The sequence below is a fragment of the Dasypus novemcinctus genome, chromosome 12, assembly GCF_030445035.2.
Source record: "Dasypus novemcinctus isolate mDasNov1 chromosome 12, mDasNov1.1.hap2, whole genome shotgun sequence".
NCBI lineage: Eukaryota > Metazoa > Chordata > Mammalia > Cingulata > Dasypodidae > Dasypus > Dasypus novemcinctus.
Window position 1 is genome coordinate 102,431,745 of NC_080684.1, and position 9,578 is coordinate 102,441,322.

At 54.0% G+C, this 9,578-nt stretch overlaps 1 pseudogene; it reads right to left on the reverse strand.

Moving 5' to 3' along the window:
* Positions 1–1,187: 1,187 nt before the first annotated feature.
* Positions 1,188–5,330, reverse strand: LOC101443523 (cytochrome P450 2D17-like; annotated as a pseudogene).
* Between the last annotated feature and the right edge of the window lie 4,248 nt (positions 5,331–9,578).

The window sequence follows — 9,578 nt, forward strand, 5'->3', positions numbered from 1 at the left end:
CACAGTGGCCAAACTTAACACTCATTCCAGAGCTGGGAAGTGTAGATAAAAATCCACAGCAAACAAGAGAGAACTAGTGGCCGAGGGTAACGGAATGAGTACATGGGTGACGCAACGAGGGCAGCCCCGTGTCACACTGGAGCCTCAAGAGGTTCCGAGTAAGAGAGTAACATTGTCTCTCAGCAGTTACACCACATGCCCCAGAGGACGAAGCCACGTTTGCCAAGGTCCCTCCTGCTTTGCAGCCTGATGAGGGCGAATGGAAGCCAGCAAACCCGTGAGGTGTTGTTTCGGTCACACAATTTGTTGAGCTGGACCGACCGCTGAAGGCTGCACGGAACTCCAGCCATGAGCCACTGTCTTTTGACTCTTATTTTTGGGGTTCCGGACCTGCAAAGGCTATCACATGGAAGAGGTTTCGAGGACCACTGGGTCCTAGAGGCTCATGACTGAATATTGAGAAAGGGCCCTGGTTCTTCAGGACAAAACACAGCAGCGGCCCACGAGTACCGGGAGACGGGAGGTATTACACAGGACGGCTTCTGAGGGGATTGCAGCAGGAAGCAGCTCAGGCACTCTGCGTGCCCCTGGGAAAGAAGCCTGCCTGACGCAGCACGGCGTGGGAGGCCTTCGCCCTCTCCAGTGGAATCACATTGGGGCGGGACTAGCACTCGTCTAACTCCATGAGTATGGGAGACCCAACAACTGTGGGGCAAAGCATGGGTGCTAGCTGCGCTCAGGCCGTGAGGACAAAACGCCACAGTGTACATGGTGACACCACGTCAGCCACGAGGCATGAGCATCACTGCTTTCCTAGCTCTGTAAAAGTCCTTCTGGCAAATCGATGTGTCTCAGTCCTTGCTGGGGACCACAGGTGCAATTGCCCAGCCCAGCCAGGGACTGCGCCCATCCTCTCAGCAGCCCATTCAGGTTCACCCCCCTCCCTGACATTCCAGGAGCCAGGACCTCTGCTTCGACCTTGTCACCAACCCAGGCAGGCAACATGGGGTCTCAATGGGTGACATGGGGAAGAGGGAAGGGCAGCCAGGCACCTTTGAGCCTTGGTATACTCATCTGTCAATGAAATCATCTAGAAATGCAACGAATACTTGAGCAGGGGGCAGGGCTGGCCCCGGGCACAGGCAGGACCCAGACAGGGAGCCTGGGTGGGGACGAAGAGCCAGATGGGAGCCGCCAATAGCTTTATTGAAGCTCAGGGTCCCGGGTGGGGTGGGTTCAGCCCCTCTCTAGCGGGGCATGGCACAGAGCTGGTAGGGAGTCGGGGTCACCAGGACTGCGTAGTTGCCGTGGGCGCTGGGCGGGGGCTGCCCCGCGGGCACCGAGAAGCTGAAGCGCTGCAGGAGGCAGGTGAAGAAGAGGAAGAGCTCCATGCGGGCCAGGGGCTCCCCGAGGCATGCGCGGCGGCCTGTGGGTGGGTGCGGGGGCACTCAGTGAGGCTTACCCGCCCCAGACACCCTTGGGAACAGGGCAGGGGCCCGGCACCCCACGGGCACCTACCTGCTGAGAAAGGCAGGAAGGCTTCCTGCTTCACGAAGCGGCCCTGGGCGTCCAGGAAGTGTTCCGGGTGGAAGCGACGGGGCTTCTCCCAGACCGTCTCCTCCTTTAGCACCGACGACAGGTTGAGGACGAGTGTCGTCCCCTGCACAGGAGATGCCAGGTGTGTGGGGACAACTGCAGGGCAGGGAATGCCCTGCCCGCTGCCACTGCACACGCACCACCCGCCTGGGGCTCACCCACACCCAGTCGAGACCGCTGGGCCCAAGAAGCTTCCCCAAAGCCCATCCTCGGGCCAGGCAGGGGCGGGGGGCCAAGCCCTACCTTGGGGATGAGGAAGCCCTGGACCTCGGTGTCGCAGGAGGTCATGTGACGCGCACCCAGGGGGACGATGTCCCCGTAGCGCTGCACCTCGTGGACCACAGCGTTGGTGAATGGCATGAGCGCCTGGTCTTTCATCTCTGGCTGCCGGCCCAGCCCGATCACCTCGTCGATCTCCTTCTGGACGCGACCTGGACAGACAAGCGCCCACAGTGGGCCGGAGCCCAGGGGGCTGGGCGCCGATCCTGCCCGGCCCGCAGCGGGCAACCCCTGTGCTGGGGGCCGTGCCCGCGTGGAGGAGGAGGGGCTGCTGCGACAGGAGCCCCGGCCCAGCTCTGGGCAGTGTCCCTGGTGTCCAAGCTCAGGTGCCCCAGCCTGTCCCTGTCCACCGCCTCATCCCCAGGCCCCAGGCCAGGCTCACGCTGCACGTCCGGGTGCAGGACCATGAGCAGGAGGGCCCAGTCCAGCGTGGCCGAGGTGGTCACCATGCCCGCCGAGAACAGGTCGGCCACCACCAGGCGCAGGTTCGCGGCAGTGAAGCTGCTCTGGGGGTTCCCTTTCGCCTGGGGGGCAGAGAGTCGGCTCGGGGGCTGGGGGAGGGTGCCCCAGTCGGCCCCACCCGTACCGCTCAGCCTGGGAGCCCCGGACCCCGTCTCAGCCTCGCTGGGCCCTCACCTTCTCCACCTCGGCCAGGTAGGCGTCGGTCAGGTCTCGGGGTGGCTGGGTGGGGTCCCAGGTCTCTCTGTGCTCAGTGACCATCTCATCCATCAGGTCCAAGAAGGCCTTCTGCGAGGGGAAGGCCTTGCCCGCCACCCCGGGGATGCGCAGGAGCCCCGGGACCACGTTCAGCACCTGTGCGGGGCAGCGCCAGGCCCTGGGTGCTCCCTGCACTCAGTGCCCGCCCTGGCTGGGCTCAGCTCCGGGCACTGGGGGTCCTGGCGTCTCCCTGGCCCCTGCCCCCAGCTCTGCCTCCCCTGGGGGCCCTTGCACCCACTCCCTGAACAAAGTCCCATCCATGGGAGACCAGACTGAGCATGCCCTCCACCCCCAGCTGCGCACCTCTCGGACAAGGCCTGAGTCCTCCTTCAGCGCAGCCTCCATTAGCGCCATGAGCTTGCGAAAACTGGCGTCTCCATAATCGAAGCAGCGCCCATGGGTGAGTGAGGCAATCACGTTGCTCACCGCTTGGTTCAGGAGGGTGTTGGGACTAAAGGGGCGTCCTGGGGGTGCAGGGTGCGGGTCAGGGGGCCGCCCCGCATCCACCCGCGCCCCTCCGCCCGGCACTCCCCTGCATGGTCGGCGAAGGCAGCGCACAGGTAGGACGCCTCCTCAGTCACCCACTGCTCCAGCGACTTCTTGCCCAGGCCGAAGTCACGCATGGTGGACACGGAGAAGCACCGCTGCTCGTGTCACGCGGGTCCGTATTGCACGAGGATGATGCCTGGGGGCGGGGCGGGCACGTGGGCGCCCCGCTGCACCCTCAGCCCCACCCCACTGCACGCTGCTTCTTGCTCTGGGAGACCCCAACTCCGCCCATCTTGACCGCCCCCCACACCCCCACAGACAAGCCCTCCCAGGGCCCACTCCACCCAGTCCCCGCAGGACCCGCTGTGCGCTCCAGATGTGTCTCCCTGCCTGCGTGGCCCTTGTCCTGCACCCCTTGCCGTGTCACCGGTCACTTCCGCCTGGCTAGGGCTGGCACCCGGGCTCTGCCTCCGCCAGCGCTCACCTTGTGCCCGGGGCCCATACCCAGGTGCTCGTAGACGGGAAAGGGCGGCCGGTCCGCGGTGTCCTCGCCCCGCTGCAGCAGCGCCTCGCGCACGGCCGCCAGCCCGCTGATCACGACCGTGGGCGTCCAGGCCAGCTGCAGGCTGAACACGTCCCCGAAGCGGCGCCGCAGCTGCAGGCCCAGGGCGAGGCTCCGCTTGGCCAGGGACCAGGCAGGCTGCTGGCCCCCGACTCAGCGCGCCAGCCTTGCGGACCCTCAGGACATCTGGCTCCTGGGCTTGGGTCACCCTCCCGGGGACTAGCACCTCACCTTGGATCCCACCATGCAGATGGGCCTCCGCGAGGATCACCAAAATGTCAGTAGACCCGAGCTACGGTCTCATTGTACTGATAAAGGAAATGGCTCAGGGACGAGAGCAGTGAGGCCACAGGCCACACAGCCGTCACTGTCCCCTCTCCACCAGGATTTCCTGATTTAAATGGAGAGGACGCTCTCTCCACCTTCCACCTTCTTTGGTGGTCAAGAGGGGACTGCCGAGTCTTTGCTAACTGTTGTGTGGTCCAGCTGGAATCCAGATCCAAGGTCAGGTCCCACCCTCCTCCAGACTTTGCTTTCCCAGAGAAATCCCTTCCCTGAGGACGCCTCCAGCCCGCTTCCTTTTCTGGACCTGGCTTCTTGTCCAGCCTGTGCTTCACCCACCACCTCCTGTCTGCACTAGGAGGGGTGCCCAGAACCCCTCTGTCCCCTGGCGCACCCTCTCCCTCACCTTGTTGAAGCAGTACGGCATGTTCTGGAAGTCCACCTGCAGGAGGTTGCCCAGGCCGGGCAGCGGCATGGGGCCTGGTGGGTAGCGAGGGGCCCAGCGCGCACGCTGGTGCATCAGGTCCACCAGGAGCAGGAAGATGGCCACGGCCACGGCCAGGGGCGCCAGTGCCTCCCCGGTCAGCAGTCCCATGGCTGCCTCACTGTCAGTTCTGAGCAGGGGAGCAGGCGAGCGTTTAGAGACCCACCTTGGGCGGACCCGTCCACACCTGGGACGCCGGGTCACACCAGGTACCTGGGATCAGACCAGTAACTCCCAGCACACAAACAAGGCTTCCACAGCCTGGGCCCTGGCCTTTAATAAGGGGCCAGGACCTGACCCTCGCCCTCAGCACAACCTGTTTGGAGCCAAGATTGTACCAGCAGGGAGGAGCCAGTCCGTGTCAGGGTGGGCAGCCCAAGGTCATTGCTCCTCTTACCCAAGCACCTTCCCAGGTTGGATAAGAGTGGGAGACCTGGAAGGAGAAGCCCTCCCCCAGGCCCTAGTGCTCCGCGGGCTGTTAGGGGGGTCGGGCTGACTTGACCCTGCACCCGCTGATGTGTCCACAAGCTCGCCCTCAGCACACGCTCTTGCCCTGCCCACCCTCACCTGCTCCTCTGGAGTGGACTTCACCACCAAGGTGTCAGCCACCCTCGTCAGAGCCTCAGGGAGCTGGTCACGGTCAGCAGAGCCCTGGAGGGCCTCCACCTGGCCCCCAGTGCACATCGTGCACACTCAACAAGCTCACTCACCAACACACAGGAGCACCCACTCACCCCAACCCCCTGCACACTCGCCGCTGGGCCTGGGTGCCCGGGCCCCACCTGACCTGCCCTCCCTGGCTCTCGCTGCGTCACCTCCAGCCTGGAGTTGAGGCTTCCAGGCTCTGGTTCCCCTCAGCCTTTTCCCACCTAAGGCAGAGGCGGGACCACCCCATGTCAGGGTGGGGCCTCAGTCTCCTCCTTCCACAGCAAAGGGGTGAGATCTGGGCAGAGTTCCCAAATCAGTTAAGCCAATGAAAACACAGAGGCTGAGGCCACTGAAATGGGAAGGCAGGAACCTGGAGGCAGGGCAGAGGCATTTCCCAGAGCAGGAGGGCAGGGGCCCTGGCAGGCCTGTGGCTCCAACCCAGGCCCCCTCACCGACCCAGGGCTGGGAGGCAAGCTTGCCATTTGCCCTGCTCGAGTGTTCAACAGCTTGGAGGTCTGAGGGTGCAGCACCCCCCTTGCCCAACAGAACATGGACTAGACCTCTCCCAAGTGCTGCCTCGGACACCCAGCAGCCAGGAGCCTGGGGCTGTGTGGCCTTCAGTACTGGCTCTCAGCGTTCCTGAACGCTCCTCGGTGTGCCAGAGCAGTGCGGCAGCTGCTTCCCCCTTCCCCGGGTTCCCACACTCCCGCTCCACTGCCAGCCCCTGGGCAGAGGGCGCACCTTGCGGGGCTCCAGCCTTCCCTTCCCCTTGCCTTGGCCCTGGCTTGCGTTGCCACACCCACCGCATATCAGCTGTGCTGGGTGCTGGGCTGGGGGGCGGGAAGACAGCAGGAGGTGCCTGGATCCAGGGGATCATGCAAAGCCAGAGCTGCCACGCAAGCCAGCGCACAGGGACTGCTTTGAGGGCATGGGGACCTTGTCGCAGGCTGGAGCAGGACTCTGCGGGGCTTTGTGGAGGCGGGTCTTGGCACTGCAGGCCAAGGCGACCTGGCAGTGGGACCTGGTGCCCCTGAATATCCCGTGCAGAGGGGGTGAGGAAGGGCAAAGGGCAGCGGGAGGGCGGCAGCTCGAGCTAGGGCTTTCCAAGTCTGGCCTGGCCTGTGGGAAAAGGGGTCCCGCGCGCACCGCTGCCGCTCACCAGTAATCACAGAGACAGAGACTAGATTAATGGGTGCCAGGGCCTGAGAGTGCAAATGGGGAGTGACTGTACATGGGCACTGGGTACCTTTTTAGGCTGATGATAATATTCTAAAGTTAGATTAGGGTGAAGGTATATGATTCTGTAAATATGACATATATTGAGTTGTACATTTAAAATGGATGAAGATTGAATTTTATGGTATGGAATTTTATCTCAATAAACTCTTGAAAAAATGATCTTGATCATTTTTCAAATGTGTCAAGTACAGTGGTAATGGTGCCTTCTTGCTCTCATCACCTTAATAAAAACTATTTTTTCCAATTAAAAACAGCAATTTTATAAATTGGCTAAGGAGCAGAATGGTACAGAAAATGAAATATCCTCCATGGAATTAGGGGCTGTATAGTACATAGTGAAAAGGATTTGGCTTTTGGAGTCAGACCTTGATACCAGTCTCCAGCTTATGCCAAATTACCTTTGTCTCCATGAACTCTGGCTTCCACATGTGTAAATTAGTGGTAGCTATGGTTACCACTCAGGTGTGCCACACAGGTATGTTCCATTGATGCACATGTCTACCCCTCCACAAAACCACACAGACTTGGTTAATGTAGCTTACTGTAGTCTCAAAGTTGGGTAGACCAATTACTCTCACTTTTCTACTGTTTTTCAAGTTCGTTTTAACTAGAATAGCTCCTTTGCCTCTCCATATAAATTTGTCTATATCTACGAAAAATATCTTGCTCGGATAGGAATTGCATTATACCTGTATCTCAGTTGGAGAATTGACATCTCTACTGAATTGTCCAATCTGTGAACATGGCATGTCTCCCCTTTTATTTAGATATTTGTTGATCTCTTTCATCAGCATTTTGTCGTTTTCAGCATACAAGTCATGTATTGTTTTGTTAGATTTACACCTAATTGTTTTATTTCTTTTGAGTGATTTTAAATGGTATCGTATTTTTAAATTTCAGTGTCCTTGTGTTCATAGTATATAGAAATACAATGCATTTTTAATGTTTGTCTTGCATCCTGCAGCCTTGCTGAGCTCACTTATTATTAGCTGTATGAGATTTTAGAATCCTTGGGATTTTCTATGTGGACAATCATGTAAACTGCAAATAGGGACACTTTTATTTCTTCCTTACTCCTTTGTATGTCTTTGATTTCCTTCCTTAACCTTATTGCACTGGGTAGAACTTCCAGTACTGCACTGAATAAGAGTTGTGAGAGCAAACATCCTTGGTTTGTTCCCAGTCTTCAGGGGAGCATTCACTCTTTCACCTGGAAGTATATTAGCCGATGTGTTTTGTAGATGCTCCTTATCAAATTAAGAAAATTCCTCTCTAGCCCTATTTTTCTGAGTTTTTATCATGAATGTGTATTGAGGTTCCCCAAATTATTTTTCTTCATCACTGGATACGATCATGTCTTTTTCTTGATTTTGAATATTGAAGGAGTCTTGCAACCCTGGAATAAAATCCACTTGGTCATGGTGTAAATACTTTTTATATATTGCTGAATTCTATTTGCTAATATTTTATTAATGATTTTACAAATTTGTTCATGAAGAATATTGGTCTGTAGTTTTCTTGTTTTGGACTGTCTTTGTTTGGCTTTGGTATCCACTAGCTTCATAAATCAGATTGGGTGATGTTCCCATCTCTCCTATTTTCTGGAAGAAATTATATAGAGTGGTGTGAATTCTTCTTTAAGCCCTTAGTAATATTCTCTAATGAATTCTGGAGATTTTTTATTTTTGTTCCTGCTTCCCCTGAGGCGGAGATGGCTCCCTGGTCTGCTTGCTCATTGTTTGCACTGGTTTTTTTTGCTCATTGTCCGTTTTTCCTTCAGGAGGCACCAGGAACCAAACTCCGGATCTCCCATGTGGGAGGTGGGGGCTCAACTGTTTGAGTTCCATCCACTACTTGCTTGTTTGTTTTTGCTCTTGTCTGCTCATTGTTTGCTCATCATTTTTGCTTGTTGTCTGCTTGTTGTTTTTGCTCATTATTTTTGCTTGATGTTTGCTCATGGATTTTGCTCATCTTCTTGACAAGGCACTGGGAAACGAACCCACGACCTCCCATGTGAGAGACAGGCATTCAACTGCTTGAGCCACATCCGCTCCTCTGAACTCTGGAGATTTTATTTGTATGTGTGCGTTGGGGTTGTGGGGGGGAGTTTTAAAATTACAAATTCTATTTCCTTAATAGCTATAGGACTTTTCAAATTCTTTATTTCATATTAGGTGAGTTGTGGTTGCTTTTATTTTATTTTATTTTGCTTTTATTTTTAGAAATTAGTCATTTAATATAAGTTCTCAGATTTATGTGTTTAGAGTTACTTATAGTATTCCCTTATTATCCTTCAGATGTCTACAGGGTCCATAGTGATATCTTCTGTTTTATTTCCTTTTCTTTCAGGGAGGGTTTAATTTTTTTTTTACAGGAGTTGTAGGTTTACAGAAACATCATGCAGAAAAGACTTCCCATATCCCCCCACAGTTTTCCCTATTATTAACATTTCTTACAATTGATGAAGCAATATTACTATACAGTAATTATATTAATTGTAGTCCATAGTTTTCATTCCGGCTCACACTGTGTCGTACAATTCTATGGGGTTTAAAAATGTATGACGATAACATATATAGAACATAAATTTGCTATTTTAACCGCTTGCAAATACACAATTCAATGTGTTAATTACATTTACAATGTTGTGCTACCATCATCACCATCCATTACCAAAACCTTTCCATCAGATTTCTGGTATTGGTAGTTTGTGTCTTCTCTTTTTTTGTTAGTCTTGCTAACAAAATTGAGATTTGTCAATTTTATTGATCATTTGCTTTATTTTTTAACAAATCAATTTTATTGATTCATATTAATAAAGCATACAATTCATCCAAAGTATACAACCAATGGTATTTGGCATAATCACATAGTTGTGCATTCATCACTTCAATCATTATTAGAGGATTTTCATTATTTCAATAATAATAATGAAAAAAACCCAGATGAATAAACAAACAAGAAAATTCTTCACCTCTCGATCCTCTCTGTTTACCCTGCTGTACTTACCTGTAATGTTTGGCTGTTCTTTATTGCTGTTTTGGTTTTGGTTTTGTGTTTTGTTTTTTTTTCTAATGCTTTTTTAAAACAAATCAATTTTATTGATACATATTAATAAAGGACACAATTCATCCAAAGTGTACAATCAATGGTATTCAGTATAATCACATAGTTGTGCCTTTTCACGTCAATCATTTTTAGAACGTTTTCATTATTTCCATAATCATAATAATAAACAAAAACAGAAAAACTAGAAAATTCATCACCACTCAATCTCTCTGT